The sequence below is a fragment of the Columba livia genome, chromosome 2 (assembly GCF_036013475.1).
Source record: "Columba livia isolate bColLiv1 breed racing homer chromosome 2, bColLiv1.pat.W.v2, whole genome shotgun sequence".
NCBI lineage: Eukaryota > Metazoa > Chordata > Aves > Columbiformes > Columbidae > Columba > Columba livia.
In genome coordinates this window covers 116554809-116570735 of record NC_088603.1, presented here as the reverse complement: position 1 = coordinate 116570735, position 15927 = coordinate 116554809, and positions in this window count along the sequence as shown.

Sequence of the window (15927 nt, the reverse complement as noted above, 5' to 3'; positions counted from 1 at the left end):
TGATATACAGATCTATGTTTTGTCAAATACTTTATGTTTTGATATATTTCGTGAATCTCACATGAATATCAGCAGGATCACTTTGTTGCTGATAAAATTTTTATGGAGTACAGGCTTCTGTCAAAACTATTTCAGACTGCTAAGCATCCATCTCAGTTCAAAAGAAGATCTCTCTCTAAAAATAGCTGCTAGGATGGGTAGTATCTCCTGTTGTCAGCTTCATTAACAACACCCTGCATTATATTATCAACCCATCTGCCTGGATATGAAATTGAATGTTAAAATTTGATTTAGGCATGATCACCTCAAAGGCAATTCTTCACTTTCCTCGAAATAGATGATTTTTGCAGCCTATTCATTTCAGCTTACTTATTGTTAGCAACTGTTGATAATAATAATCGTGATGACAGCACTGTCATTTCTGAGTTGCTGAAGATGTGCAGGGAAAACCTGGGAACATAATCAGAAAGACAACCTTGCAAAAAACTAGAAAAAATAAACATGGTGCAAGGAGTAGAATGCAAGGAAGAAAAATAAGATCTGCAGAAATGAGAATGATTAGGGCTATGTAATCATGAAATTGCTCTCTCTGAGATGATGCCTGTCTGCTCTGTCAAACCTTTGGAGTTAACAGCAACAGAAAAAACTTCAAATTCCTAAGTGCCTTGGGTAACACCCATCTGCTACTTTTTCAAGCAGTCAGATCTCCTAGCTGCCTTTTTATTCTCCCAGTCTGGAGAACTATTTTCCCTTTATTTGTAATTAACTGCCAGTGAGTTTTATCTTCCAGTGAAGACGAATTCACTGATTCTAGGATTTGCAGTAAGGTCTAGGCTTATCTGCAGGTTAATGTTGCCTGTATGACTCCCTCTGAATGGTGAGTCCACCACTGAAATTCAGTGTTAATGCTCTTGCCATCTCTCTGTAGTGGAGCACTGGAACAAGAGATGTAGTTACGGCCCGAAGTCTGACAGTGTTCAAGAAGAGACTGGGCAACATGCTCAGACACATGGTGTGAACTGTGGGATTGTCAAATGCAGGGACAGCAGTTGGACTCGAAGATCCTTGTGGGTCCCTTCGAACTCAGGACATTCTGTGATTCTCTACTATGACAAGTATTTCCCAGCTCCTGGGCCCAGCTGCATGGCCCAGGATCTCTCCAAGACCTGTGTGCAGACTATGCCATTCCCTTGAGTTTTCTGTGCAAGGCAGGTCTGCAGCTGCAAAGGACAGACTTCTGCTGTAAAATAGAAAATTCACTGTCACATTCCCATGGTGACAATAGCTGGGAGGTGATATCAGAGAACATGTCAGGTGCTGACCAATGAAGTTCTTCATAGGACTTCAAATACCACGATGGAAAGTCAAGAAAGTCTTAGAGGCACATATCCCATCCCATTTCTCTCAAACTCCAAAGTTATGCTCTTATCTATTATCTCTTGAGGAAGAGTTAGTTCAGGAGGCAGAATTAATCTTTCCCTCAGAGCCTCAGAAAAAGCTGGTGGGTCAATATGGGCACAGGTGGAAGACCTGTGAAAGAGCTAGTATGTCTGTGGATATTTGTTTAGATTCACCACTGAACCATCACAAGTTTCCTCGCTTTCTGCCTGTGCATCTTAGAAGAAAAGAGGATAAGCTGGTATCCAGCGACAGGACACCTTAAAATGCATGAAAAAGTAAAAAGCGGATTTTTTTTATAAATGTGTGAAGAAAAATCAGCATGCTTCATTTCATTACCCATTTTACTTAATTAAAAGTTATCGGAAAGTTAGTCTTTGCAGTATATGTGACGTAAGTATAGGCAGCTAGATAAAAAATAAAGGATTATTAGAATTGAAGAGACTGTGATGTTAGTGGAAACATCCATCAGAAGCCAAGAAATATGTATTTTATTAAAGGCCAATGGTATTATACTGAGCAGTAAAATGAAACTGAAGTCACGTCATAACTCGTATGATTGAACCTGTGTGTTGCAGTAGTGCACAGAAACGGCCAAGAGGCTGCCCTCAGCATCAAGTCCTGTTGTGTTTGTTGCTAAAACACTCATACTAACAGTCTCCCTTCTGAGGAGCTCACGATGCAGAAAAAGGATTAACAATTTTAGAAGAGAGTTTTCAATCTCAAGTCAATATTTTAAGCCAGTCAGAACTTCACTTCTTCAAATGTAATCTTGCTTTCCTTTCTGTTCTCTGAATTGAGGATGCACTTTAAAATATTTTTGTAGGTCACAGTAATACCACAGTTTCTGAATAAATCATATATTCACTATATGGATGCTGTAAACCAAGTCTATAATTATTCAGGTGATATTATGTCTTATGTATCTATATACATACATATAAGTGGTGTGTACAAAGAGGCAGAGCAGAGAAAGAATGGCTTCTCAAGAACACCATCCCTCTGTTTCACTCAGAGAATGTGTAGTACTTTCTAAAGTATTTGTCTCTAAAATAAAATATCTATACACATTTGTTCCAGACATCTTGCAGACATTATAGTTTATTAAACAACAACAAATAATCTACTATTTATATTAAATTCAAATATTTTAATATTATTCTCTCTTTATTTATTTATTTATTTATTTATTTTAAATCATCAGTGTTACGTGAAAGACAATTAGTGGCATCTGGTTACATTTCTGGAATTTAAATGATGCCAAAGGCTTATATAACAGCCATAGAAGCCAACCTCCACCCCCCCAAAAAAAACAAACAAAAACCAAACAAACAACCCCCCCCAAAAAAAACCCCAAAAGAGAGGGATGTGTGTGCGAGGGAAGTTGAAGCTAGGGTTTGGGAACAGAAGGGTGACTAAACCAATGTGGATAAATAAAACTTAGTCCTAATTTTTAAAATGTATTCTGTATCTTGCTGTTTAGATCAGGGTTTTCAGTGGCTAAAGAGTAAAATACTGATATTCATTTGAAAAATTTGCTTTTACCATGTATTTTGTTTAACTGAAAATGCATTTAATGCATTTGATATCTCATGAGCTATACTGCTTATTAATAAAGAAGTGAATCTCCGTGCTGGGACAAAGAACAACTATAAACCTATATCCAAGAGTGAAAAAAGCCAAAGATGCAGGAACCTCTGGGAACTATAGGAGCAATCTGAACCTGCCCAGGACCAATCTGGTGACAAGCAGAGGCTCCATTTCAAGCAACATTTTTAAAAGGGTTGTAAAGTCATGTTCAAACACCTAAGTGACATGCCTTTCAAACACGTCAAGCATCACCAGATTACTGCTAAAATCAGGCCTGCTAATTAGAAAACCAAGTTGGGTAACAGCATCACAGCATCACTTCAAAAGGAGATGATTTTAAGAGTCTACATCAGCAGGCACTAAAAAAAATAAATCAGAAAATCTTGGCTTGGCAATCTAAAACACAACAAATGCTTACAGGTTTTAAAGGTGAGTTTGCCTTACATAGTGCAAAATTAGGTATCGCTTCCAACAGTTTTTACTTCAGATAAGCAAGTGGAAGAGCAGAAGCATGCCTGGGCATTAAGGACGAAGTTATAAAACTGTGTCCGGAGCACTTCTTCACTCTTCCACTGTGCCTCTCTCAACTGACTTACTAACCTTTTGCACGTGGTAAGGAGAATTTTTTCTGGGATTTAGGAACAATTTCACTGACTTTCAGTGTTAAAATGTGATGTAGTTTGCTCAATCTTGGACTTTGTTTTCTCAACTGGAAAAGAAAAATTTATAATAACATTTCACATTTTTTAATGTGGATGTTAGTAAGACCCAAGGATAAGCGCATTTGGACTTTTCATAACAATTGTAGCAAAAAATTCCAATCTTATCTCAAAATAAGCTATTTTCTAAATGGTGATGCTGCCTCTCACATGCTGCAGCTTTGTCTTTACAGGTGGAGGGCGTGCAAGGACACACACCACTTAGGAAATGGAGAAACAGATACTGAGCATAATACCTGTGTATAAACTTGAAAAGCTGAACATTTATGACAGGACAGTTTGGATTTTTTAGATTTTTATTCATATATATATATATACACATTTACTCCAAGCCCATGATCAGCCTCAAATGAGCCAGGAATGTGTGTCTAAATTCACACAAGCAACCTCAACATCTCAATTCAAATATATTTTATTAAAGCACCCATGGTTTCTAGAACCTGAGCAGTGTTACAGTGTTATCCAGTCTTACTGCTTTCAGTATCCAAAGGCAAGTAAAGCCCTGAAGCACAGTGCTGTCATCCTAGTTTTACTTTCAATTTTTTTCCATGCTTGCCAAGAGAATGTGACTGAAAGTGTCATTCCCATCTTAGCTCAAGCATATTCTTGGTTGTTGGGATCACTGTGTTGTCTCAGAGTCTGAACAAGTTCTGCACCTGGATCCTTCCCTCTGAAAGCTGCTGAGCAGGATGGGCAGACAAGAGGGTGCTGAAGGCAAGAACTGATGATGACTGAGAGAGCTGGGGTTGTTCAGTCTGGAGGAGGCTCTGGGAAGACCTTATTGTGGCCTTTCGGTACTCGAAAGGGGCCCAGAAGAAAGATGGGGACAGACTTTTTAACAGAGCGTGTTATGACAGGAAAAGGAGTAATGGTTTTAAACTAAAAAAGGGGAGATTCAGACTAGACATGAGGAAGAGATTTTTTTACAGTGAGGGTGGTGAAACACTGGCACAGGTTGCCCAGAGATGTGGTAGATGCCCCATCCCTGGAGACATTGAAGGCCAGGCTGGATGGGGCTCTGAGTAACCTGTTCTAATTGAAGATGTCCCTGCTCGTTGCAGGGAGTTGAACTAGAGGACCATTGAAGGTCCCTTTCAAGCAAACTATTCCATGATTCTAAGACACTGTGTCTGAAAGGGGATGTGTGTTTGGAGTGGCACTAGAGCTGAGCACCTGCAGTGGCACTAGTATACTTTGCCTAACACTGGATAGCAGCTTAGAGGAGACATTTTAAGTTTTTTTTTTGCCTTCTGTTTGAAAAGGCAGGGCATTTTAATGAGCTTTTCCTATCCTAATCTCCATTAGCTAGCATCAGACATATCTCAGAACAGGCTACTTGTCAGTCTTAGTCCTTCATACATATACACTCTTTTCTGGTTTTAATTAACAATGAAATACCAGATTATGCTATCTGGTATGGTGCCCTATCGCACCACTATTTCTAGCATAATTTGAGAATATATCTTCCTCCCAGCCTGTGTATGGCTCCAGCCATCTCTTTCCACCTGAAAGTCACGTGAGAAACAGACAGACAGACAGGCACACTCTGCCTCCAACTCTCACTGCAGTGAACCTAGAGGAGAGGTAGCAAGAGTTTTGCTGACCAGATGCTTGTCACAATGCCTGCACACGTGGTAGGAGGAGAGCTGATCCCTTAACTGCCCTTTCTTCCTAGGAAGAATGAAAGGATGGATGCAAGAAAGGAAGTCAGTGACTCTCCTTCTAGCCCTTAGAGCCTGTACTCTAATTAACATAGTATACTTGAAGGTGATTACGGAAATCCCAACACAAGCTTTGGATAGCAATGACCAATATTTGTATACACTGCTGCAGGGCATGGTCAGCGGTCTTCATCTGCTGTGTTTGTTGAGGCTCAGGGAGCATTTACACTTTCATAACAGTAACAAACCAGCTGTCAGGACACTACTGGGACTGAGATCATTTATTTTCAACCTACTGCACAGAGCAGGTATGTAAGCCACAAGTAAAGCATGCAGCTTCTTGTCTAATCTGACTGTTCAGGCAGTGGTTGCTGTGTGAATTGCATGACTAATAGCACAAAGACATTGTGAATCCAGCCTTGTTCAAGTATGAACTGGGGCCTGAAGTAGCCATTTGCTTGGGTGTTTTTGCTGTCTTAGTCATCACTACATTGATAATAACTTCAAGTGTGGCCCTACCTCTTCAAATTATTTTGGTGCATATATACCCATGTATTTTTATTTATTTATTTTTTTTTTTCAGAGGAGATCTTTGTGGTGTAACCTGCATCTGGGTGTTGAAGCAAGAAGAAAGTGGAAGTCATATAGTTCAGCAATCATTATCAAAGTATCATTATTAGCAACAGTAACTAGTAAAGTCAAAACCATCTCTCTAATGCAGTGCTTTATTAAAAATTATTAATTAGACAGGGAAAAAACTGAGTAAAATTACGGTTATTTTCCTTTTTTTTTTTTTGAAGAGGGAGAACCGTGGTACTTCAGTATTCTGTGACCAATAGGAAAAGCCAAATTCCTAAGTAGTGCTTCCAGTTCTTTCAATTTCAACAATTAGCGTTTGTGAAATCAACACAAATATACACATCACCAACAAAAAATATTTTAATATGTCAGATTTTTATTTTTTTTCTTGAGGAAATAGGCAATACACAGGTTTGAGCCTGGAATATGCATTTTAGTGTTTTCCAGAATGTAATACTTCTGGTTTACATTTTATTTATATAACATATAAAATATCATCTTATTTAATGCAATGGCATTGTTATTTTTTCATTTTATATGAGCACTAGTAATGTAGGCATCTGAAACCTTTCTGTTTCAGGCAAAGCCTATAAAGCATTATATTTGGCCAAGGATCTTTGCATATTCTATGTTTGTATACTGAATTTGTGAGAAGATGTCCCAACAAAATATTAAGTGGAGATAATGACATAAGAATGTATCACATCACTAGGTATAGACATCAGACTAAAGTTCCCTCTAAGCCTAACAGGTTGCCTTTGAGAGTGTCCAACAGCAGTTGCTTAGTGTAACAGCCAAGGGTCATTCGTGGTTAGGAACTTCATGAGCTGGAAATTGCATCCATCTGTCTCTGCCTAATAGTACTTGATGCACCTTTTTTCCATTAATTTGTTTGAACAGTTTTATACCACCAAAACATCCTCTGGCAACGAGTTCCTCAAATTAAGTTGTATGCAATGTGAAAAAGTTCTTCCTTCTGTTGTTTTAAACATAAGGATTGATTATTTCACTGTATATGCTCTGTTATGAGAAGCAGCAAGTAGTCTTTCATTAGTCACCTTCTACAGGTCATTCACTGGCATCCCACTGAACAATGGGGACTTACACAACAAAATAAAGTGCATACCTTCTAAGAATGACTACTAAACTTCTCTTTTAATCAAGAGTCAGCCTTCCCTGTAAATAACAGTAATTACGCACCATTAAGGATGAACATAGTGCATTGCTGGGAATAAAGATCAGCTTGTTTTATCTCTCCAGTTGTTCTGGATTCTGTCTTTCATCTCTGGGAAGTGACTGACCCAGAGACTATTGAATTCATGGAGATGGATGTCTTTGAGTTTGCTGAACTTTGGAACAGGTTCCATTAGGGGAAATCTGCTTCTGTAGGTGAAATGGGTGTCCCTAATTTATGTAATCAAGGAGAGCAAGAAATGCTTCTACAGGAGGCTTGAATACAGATCCATGAAGTCAGAGTCCTAAATTACGTGAATCATGTTTTTAATTTATTCTCCTGACACAGCTGGATGTGAACACTGTACCGGAAGACCTGAAACAGCCACCCTGCTAGGCTGCGCAAATGCTCTGCTGAAGAAAAGATGGTGCAAATTTTTTACATGCCTAAATCCAAGAAGTCCCCATAGGGCCTAAGGTGGATCACCAGAGGTTGATCAGCAATTTTTGTTTTGTGTCTGCTATTGATGCAGCGCAGCCTGTTTCCCATAGCCTACCACATCTGCTCTGCTGACCAACTTTCCTTTATATCCCTACAAAGCCTAGACTCATATCGCCTGCCTAACGTAAGCATCACAGATGCATATAACGTCAATAAAGTACCACCTACTCAAACCAACTCAAAGATGAGCCTCCAGAGATGTCTCTTTCTGACTGTTTTGAAAGTTAAAGTGACTGTGCTTCTAACATGACACATTTGATGGGTAGGTGCTTAGTCAGGCAGATGGGATTTATCTGGGCCTGAGTTCCAAACTGTGCGTGAACTGAAGATGTGGCTGACCCCTGTGCTGGTCACTTAATGATGGACAGGCTTGCTGTGTGTTGCTCCATCATTCTTGTGTCAACTTCTGTTGCAATCTGGCCCACAGACTTCTCAGACAAGTTGCTGAAGAACATCTAGACTGGGTTGGGTACCTATTACAAGTCTAATTAGAAGGAAACAATTACTGGGATTACATGTACAGTTGAGATTCTGCACAAGCAAATATCCATTTTGGCATTAATTGAAGCTTCTGTTTTAAAATACTTCTTACAAAAATGTTTGTCTATTAATTTCCATTAATTATGTATACACAGCAGAGATTAAGGTTTGTTATAAAGTCCTGCATTTTATCCAGGTCTTTCTCACAAAATCAAGCTGTTTATGTCTCTTCCAGAATCTCAAGTGACTAATTTTCTAATTTGGTCAACATAACATGGAGGAAAGACATTGCCCGTCTGCAAAATTTCAGTTCCTGTTGCTCTCCAGTTTAACTAACTCATCTTTTACTATACCTCTTGAAACCCCTTGCTCTTTTTTGTCTACTCTCATACTGCTCACCACTGCAGCCATGGCTCCCAAGACTCACAGTGATGGCAGGGCTGTCTTGACCCAATATGGCTGCAAAAACTGATGCCAGATGCTCGCTCACCATCTGCATGTTATTTAAAGGACACATTACATTTTTAAGTTGTGCTTACTTTAAGTCACTTGAACTTAGGTATACTAGAAAATCCAGGTATACTAGAAAATCTAGAGAACTATGTATTCTCCAAGTTGAATATTTTATTTTTCAGCTACTTTCCCACTTCTGGTGGTTTACATGGGAAAAATTCCTCTAGGAAACTCTTTTAAACCAGTAGATATATATTTTTCTAAGTTGGTTTGCATGACATTTTGGATAAAATGGTTCAGACCTAAGCCATACAAATCTAAAAGTGACCATTTTTCATTAGGGCGTGTCCCACACCCCAAGTGGCACTAGATACTTGCTGGGATTGATGCTGAGCCCCATGGCATTTTGAGGGGTATCTCAGAGGTGTCCCTCAGGAGGGCAGGCATTGTCACTGTGGTAGTTCCTTCTCTGGTGCATGTAGTTGAGGTTCTTCAACGTCCAGACTTTTACAGCACCCTAAGCTTTCTCTTCTGGTCTCCTCTCTGAGGAGAGCTCCCTTGCTGCTATGGAAGATACACAAGTTATTCCAGGTGCTATTTCTGATATTGTGGTGCATCTAATGCATGCACTAAATATGACAGTGTACTTGAACATACATTCACAAATTAATGAATATAATGGGAATTTATAAACATCTTGCATCTGTCAAAAGATGGTGAGATACCTGTGTAACTTCAGACAATATTAAATTGTCTGCTATCTGGCTGAATTCATACCCAACCCCTCCTTCCCTGCCCCCGACATCCCACATCCCACATACATCCCTCACCTGGGGAATGTACTAAACTTTGACCTTGAGAGAAAAGCTGCCTCTTGTAGCAAATTTAAAAAACACCTCACATGCCACTAACCTCCAGATTGCTATCTTTGAGCTTGCAAGATACGTTTAAACCACATAGGTTTAATCATATGCAAAGACAAAGGGTGAGAAAGTGAAGCCAACAATAGAAAAGCTGGTGTTAAGAACAGGATAAGTTTTCAAATACTGGATTTCACACTAGTGTTTTGTTCTGAAAAAAGTAAATGATTACCGGCAGTTTATGTTTTTATGACTGTGATGCATAGAGGAACAGAGGAAGAAGCAAAGATTAAACACTGTTGTCAGAAGAAGCAAAGATTAAACACTGAAATGTCTTAGTCATTGTTAGATATAAAATTGATGCCTCAACAACAACAACAACAACAAAAAAAGTGTTGTCATGATATTAGCAAGTTATCCATTTGGTTTCTCAAGACTATGACAGTGCGTGTGTAATTAGGCAGGGAATAAGAGTGGTGAAAATGGAGAGGTGTGGCTTCATAGTGGCCTGAGTACAGGTACACACCTAGGAAAACAGCCAGTCACTCGGGAAACTGATAAACAGTTTCTTTACCTCACATCTGAGGAAATAAGCCATACTCTGTCAAGGCAAACGCTTAGTCCACTGTTTCAACTCTGTACCTGAGAGGTGGAGGTCTTCCAAACCCGCTGTAGAAAGGAGCATGAACCTTAAGCATCCTTCAGCAAAGCACTGACTTCAGGTTGACTGGGAGAGCGCAGCTCCAGGAATCAGTGCCCAGGATGCTGCATATTGTGCAAAGATATAACACCCTGTTCACTATATATATGTATACAAATTCTTTTTGCCCTCCCACCTTTGGTCTATGATCGGACTGTAACTATGTCTATCTTTTTTTGTTAATTAATGGCAAGCCTCTTGGGGAAAGAGAATTAGGTTTTAGTCATGTTTATAAGAAATACAGTGTGGTATAAACATTTTATATTATTAGTAATGGTAGCAATAATGGTCATCACAGTGGGGAAGCAAGAAAACTTTCTTGTGGTGTGAAACAGAATCTTTATTGAAAACAAATACTTGTTTTTTCCCCTCTAAGCTATCGCTCAAATATTTCAGACTTGAAATAAACAGCAGACAAATCCAGAAATGTAAAGAGTCTATAAGAAATTAAAAAACAAAACAAACCAAAACCAAACCCAAAAACATCTGTTAAAATAAAGGAATGATGAATATTTTGGATAATGGGCTAGGTGCTTATAAAAATCTCATGGGAGAACTTTTTATATTATAAGTGCTATTGGTTGGGTAAAATACACAAGTTTATAAAATAATCTAATAGTCCTTTTCTTAACAGTTGTCAAAAAAGCTAAAAGAAGGGTAATAAATCAACCTCACTCTACTGGTACAACCAGATTTAGGAAACTGCCGAGGAAGAGAGTGGCACAGCCAGTAGTTTGGTATGGAAATTGCTAAGAAAGCAAAAAGTAAGCTGTCTTTCTCTTCAGGGAATGTAGGTCTTTCAGCTTACACCAAATCCATAGATTAGGGGTGGAAGCAATTTTTCTAAGAATCCTGTTAAAATTCAATCATGATTTATCATGAATAAAAGCCAATACTTAAAAAAAAAAATCCCTATCAAAACCAGCTCCCACTATGGACACTATTTCTGCTTTTCTTTGCTGTTTACCACTAGAAATGGCTGCAAGATATTGTCTGATGGATTTGGCACAATCTTGAAGTTTGTGATTTTCTGAAAAAAAACCAAACCAAACCAAACCAAAACCCCAACAAAAAACCAACAGAAACAAACCAAACGTTTTGAAGTCTGATTTTACCATAAGGTTGAAATGATTTGAGGAAAGGTCATTAAAGCCTTCACATTTTTCTGAATCATGTCAGATTTGATTCTTTACCTCATAAATATATATAGTGCAGTTTCATCCAATTTTTTAATAGGAGGACGCCATCTGGAAAAGTTTGAGAATCTACAAATAAGTAATTTGTGGTGGCTGTGGTGATCTGAGTTCATGCCTGTAAGCTTTTTCACTTGATATGTTTTCCTGGGTCTTCAAGAAAGGTAGTACTTGGCTAGTATCTCTGCACAGACGTAACAAGCAAAACAAAAGGGTTGGACCACCAGCACCAATGGAAGAACATTCCTAAATCCTGATTTTCACCTTCAGTTGCATCTTCCCAGGTGCTCCCCCTGGTCCACCACTGCTGGTGCAAATGCTCCTTGTACAGAGAACAGCACAGATGAATCCTCTATTTGCGTTGGTTGCTGTTGCCTTTCATTAACCTACTGTACCAATTTCCTCTCAAACACTCTTCCTCTGGGGTGTGGTTTTAGGAATAGCAGCAGCAGCTGGTGTAATAAACTCCTTCTCCCCTTGGCCCGCTCTGTTGTGTTACTACACCAGAGGAAGTAGTTCATACATTTTAAGGCTAGAGGGGACCATTACAATAATTTTACTTGCCAGGAATTAGAAATAGAATGCATAATTCAGAAATATACCTCATCTTCACTTGAAGCCTTTGAGTATTGGAGATTTCTTCCCTTCCTCTGGTTATTTGTTTAATATTTATTATACTTGCACCTGAAAAATTGGCACTGTATTTACAGCTTGTGTTTCTCTAGCATATATCTTCCAGATTCTGAGTATGGCTTAGTTTACTGAAGTTAAAGAATCCTCTACTGCCAAAATCTTCCACTCATGGACATAATTATGGCAAACAAAAATACTTACGGGCTTCTCTACTCCTGGTCACAAGTTGTAATATCAGCAACAATCACAACTCTCATTTTCTCCTAGAAGATACTGTGAGCTGCAAGACCTTTTCCTCAGTCTCTGTTTACAAAAGCACTTTCCATCTCTTAATCAAGAGCTCCCTGTTCTCCTTCTTTTCATGCAATCATTAATTGGGAAAACAATCCCTCAGAGAGTTTAATTCTCCCAGAAGGGAGTACACAGAAAGGCAACAAGCATATCTGAGAAAGAGGAGGTTTTTTGTTTGCTTCCACCCCTAAACTGGGTCCATCAGGAAGGCTGGAAACTCCAGCTGTAGGAGCATAAGATTTATGGGTAGAGAGGAAAGGAGTAGAGAGGTCCCAAACCATTCCCAAAATTTGTAGTGTAAAATTTTAGTGCAGTTGAAGATAATAATAATAATAATAATAATAAACCCCCAAACATATAATTTCCTTGTGAAAAAGATATCATGCCCAGCCTATATATGCCTTTTTGATATGCAGAAGGGAATTCACATATTTTAAATACAAATTCTGTGTAATTTGCTTTCCAGGACAAAAAAGGAAACAAAGAGAGAAGACTACACTGGAATTTCCCTTTCTAGTCTGAAGGAATCTTTAGTTCATTTGACTTTATGCACCTAGCTTGAGTAAACCAAATAGGAGCACAGTCTCCTTGTGCAGTCAATGGAGAGGAAGTCACCTGTAGAAGATGAATCAGTGTCCAAGATCTCAGTTACTGACTGGAGACACTTATCTCCTCCCAAGTGACTACAGGGAACACAGGATGATGACATTTAGCAAGGCAGCTAAGAGGCCTACAGTGTGTTTGCTTTCCATTCCTCTGAAGATACAGATACTTATTCACTTACAGAAGTTATTCTGCATGGTGTGACTACAGAAACAATGTCATGTGACTTAAGTGAGCTGCATAGCAGGCCTAACTCTAAACTTAGTCTTTTGGATGGTTAAGTGAATTCTCCAGCAGCCTTTGCAGTGACCTTGCAGCATCATATTGACATTTTGGCTACATTTGAAGTAAATATATAAATGAATAAACTGCTCTTAACTCTTAAGTAATTTTTTCAATATAGGCTGTTTACATATAGAATTAGCTGCAAATTGGTCACACAATCATCTACTGATCTTTGTGGATGCTCAGCACAAAGATAAAGCTGACTCCTAAAAAGAGAGAGGGATGATTCTGTGGTTAAGGGTTATTGTGTGGCTCATTCTCTCTCCTGTTACTTTTCCTCTGTGACGCTGGGTCAGGCATCTACTCACATTTCGGCTTCAGTGCTGAAAGTATCCATTAAATGGAAAATACTGTCCTTTTCTAGGGTGGTTGTTATAAATCATACTGGACTCAAGCACCATCAGGCTCCAGTTCATCCAGGTACAAGATCGATTGTTCACCCCTGAACGTATTTTCAACGAAGGACCAAGATTTTGCTTGGTGAACTCATGCTTTCAAGCAGCTTGTACAGCTGCAGGGGCTCTTACTCCTTTGCAGCTTCTTTTATCTTTTACTTTGTCACTTTGTGGCTCTAATTCATCAAGCAGGACACACAAACTTCCTGAGATAAATGAATACTACACATTCCATCAGGCTCATGGTTCACAGTCCTAGCAGTGCCTTAAACATATGGTAGTCTCAAAGCTTTGGCAGCTGGCTGGAAAAGAAGCCTCAAGGCTTATGCTCTGTTTAGATGTGTTACCAGCCCACTTCTGTATGGCTTGCCAAACAAGCTCCAGTGTCTATGTTGCAGCTGAATTTACTAGAGAAGGCAAAAGAAAATCTATCCTATTATCTGCAGATTACAAATTCAGCCAACAAGGAGGAATTCATGCCTCTTAAACTTGGAAACTAACTGTACAATCCACAGCAATGGCAGCTGAACCTTTTTTTTTTTTTTTTTTTTTTTTGTGTGTGTGTGTAGAAATCCTATGACAGTTGAAATATACTGATTTTCAGCATGCTTGGAAACATGGCCATGGGAAGGATGAATCACCTCTGAGAGCTGGCATAATTCAGACTGCTCCAACCAGTGTCAGCAGTACTCACTGAGCCTGAGGGACAGCTAAGCCTCTCAAGTGAGGGGACAGGAGCCTGTACAGCAATTTTGCAGTGGTATGCAAGGCAAAGGAAGTCTGAGAGAGTTGTGCCTGCAATTCCTGCATGTCCGGTTGCCACAGCTACATCTCTTATACAGTTCTGCCAGTAGTCTGCACACACCCTAAAGATACGCGGGTGACTGGGGGCACTGCATTGCACTGGAGTCCTCTGCTAGGGAGGTTATCTTGGCTAGGGACTGTACACACTTGCAGAGCAGACTTGTTCTGGGTTGTGTTGTGGTTTAATATGGTAAGAGTTAAAGTAATGTTTCCCTCTGTGAAATGTGATCCTGCTTTGCCTCCTCGTATGAGGAGTCCCACAAAGCCAGAGGAACAAGCTGAGCTTGTTGGTTACATGTATATCAGCCTTTGAGCTAAACTCTACCTTCAGTTACACTTAAGTAAGACTCCAAACTTGCTGAGATCTTTAATTGCTGCTACAGAGGAAAGATGAACAGCTCTAGACCTTTTCACTCATTTCAGAGTTCCAAGAGCAATTTCCTAGTACAACAGCAAAGGGCCAAGAGAAACAAATGGTTATTACTGTGATCATTTACTCGTCCTTGCTTTCTGAAGTCAGATCTCTTCAGAAAAATAAATATTTCTGACCAGGTTTCTATAATAAGGCATTCGTTGTTCAGAATTGAGCTACACCTTCAAGTAACCCTGAAATATTCTATTAAGAATTCTAGGGAAGCTTGCAAAGCATTTATCTGATTTACCGACCTTGTGCAAGCATGTTTTATTTTAATTTTTGTAAAAAAGACAGCAGAACTTTTCTGCAAGAAAGAGGTACAGCTTTTCTTCTAATCGGACAAATTAAAAAAAAAAAAAATAAAAAACAAAGACAAGAAGACAGGCCTGCGAGGCAAAGGAGTCTGTGAACATCCTGATTTTGCTTGTTTTCCCTAAAGCAAAGGATTTTAGTGTAATTTCTGAAATAAATGTTTGTAAAAAAAAATTTCACAGAGGAAGATACATTAGCAATAATTTTGGCTGAGAAGAGCAGAGGAAACCTGTGAAGCAAGAAACAACAGTTCGTGTAGAAACTCAGTTTTAATAAGATCAAGTTTTGCCCTGCCGTGTTTTGAAACTACCTGGAAGAGCCTGTTGCCTTCCACAAAGAACAAACACAGCTAAAATTACTAACGCAATGACTTACTTAACAAACAGCTTAATGCCTGCAGACTTTCTAACTGGGTGTGGAGGTGTAATACGCTCTTTTGGATCTTTCTGCTTGGACAGAAGCCAATGTAAACTCCCAAGCCAAGTCACCCTGATTTAAAAACCATTTTCTGAAGCTCTTGGTTCCCATGAAAGCCTGATATATATTTAATATCCAGAGATTCAGATCCAATTGAAACACTTCATTTAGAGGCTTTCTCTGAGTAAAGTCCATAAAAGCAGAAGCAGAAATGTGTTTTGGAGCACACAAATCCCTATGCAGCACAACTTGCTCTTTCTATGTTAATAAAAATAAGTATTTACAAATTGAAATTATCTGTTTATAGGTATTAGATCAAGAATAGGCATGTGCATTAAAAAGGTTTTTTTTATGTGAAGGTTGCATTGTACTTCTAATATTTTTGCACACTTGGTGTTGTTCATAATTATGATTGGAGAAAATGTCTGCGATGAATTCCAACCACTTCCACATTTTCATTAAGA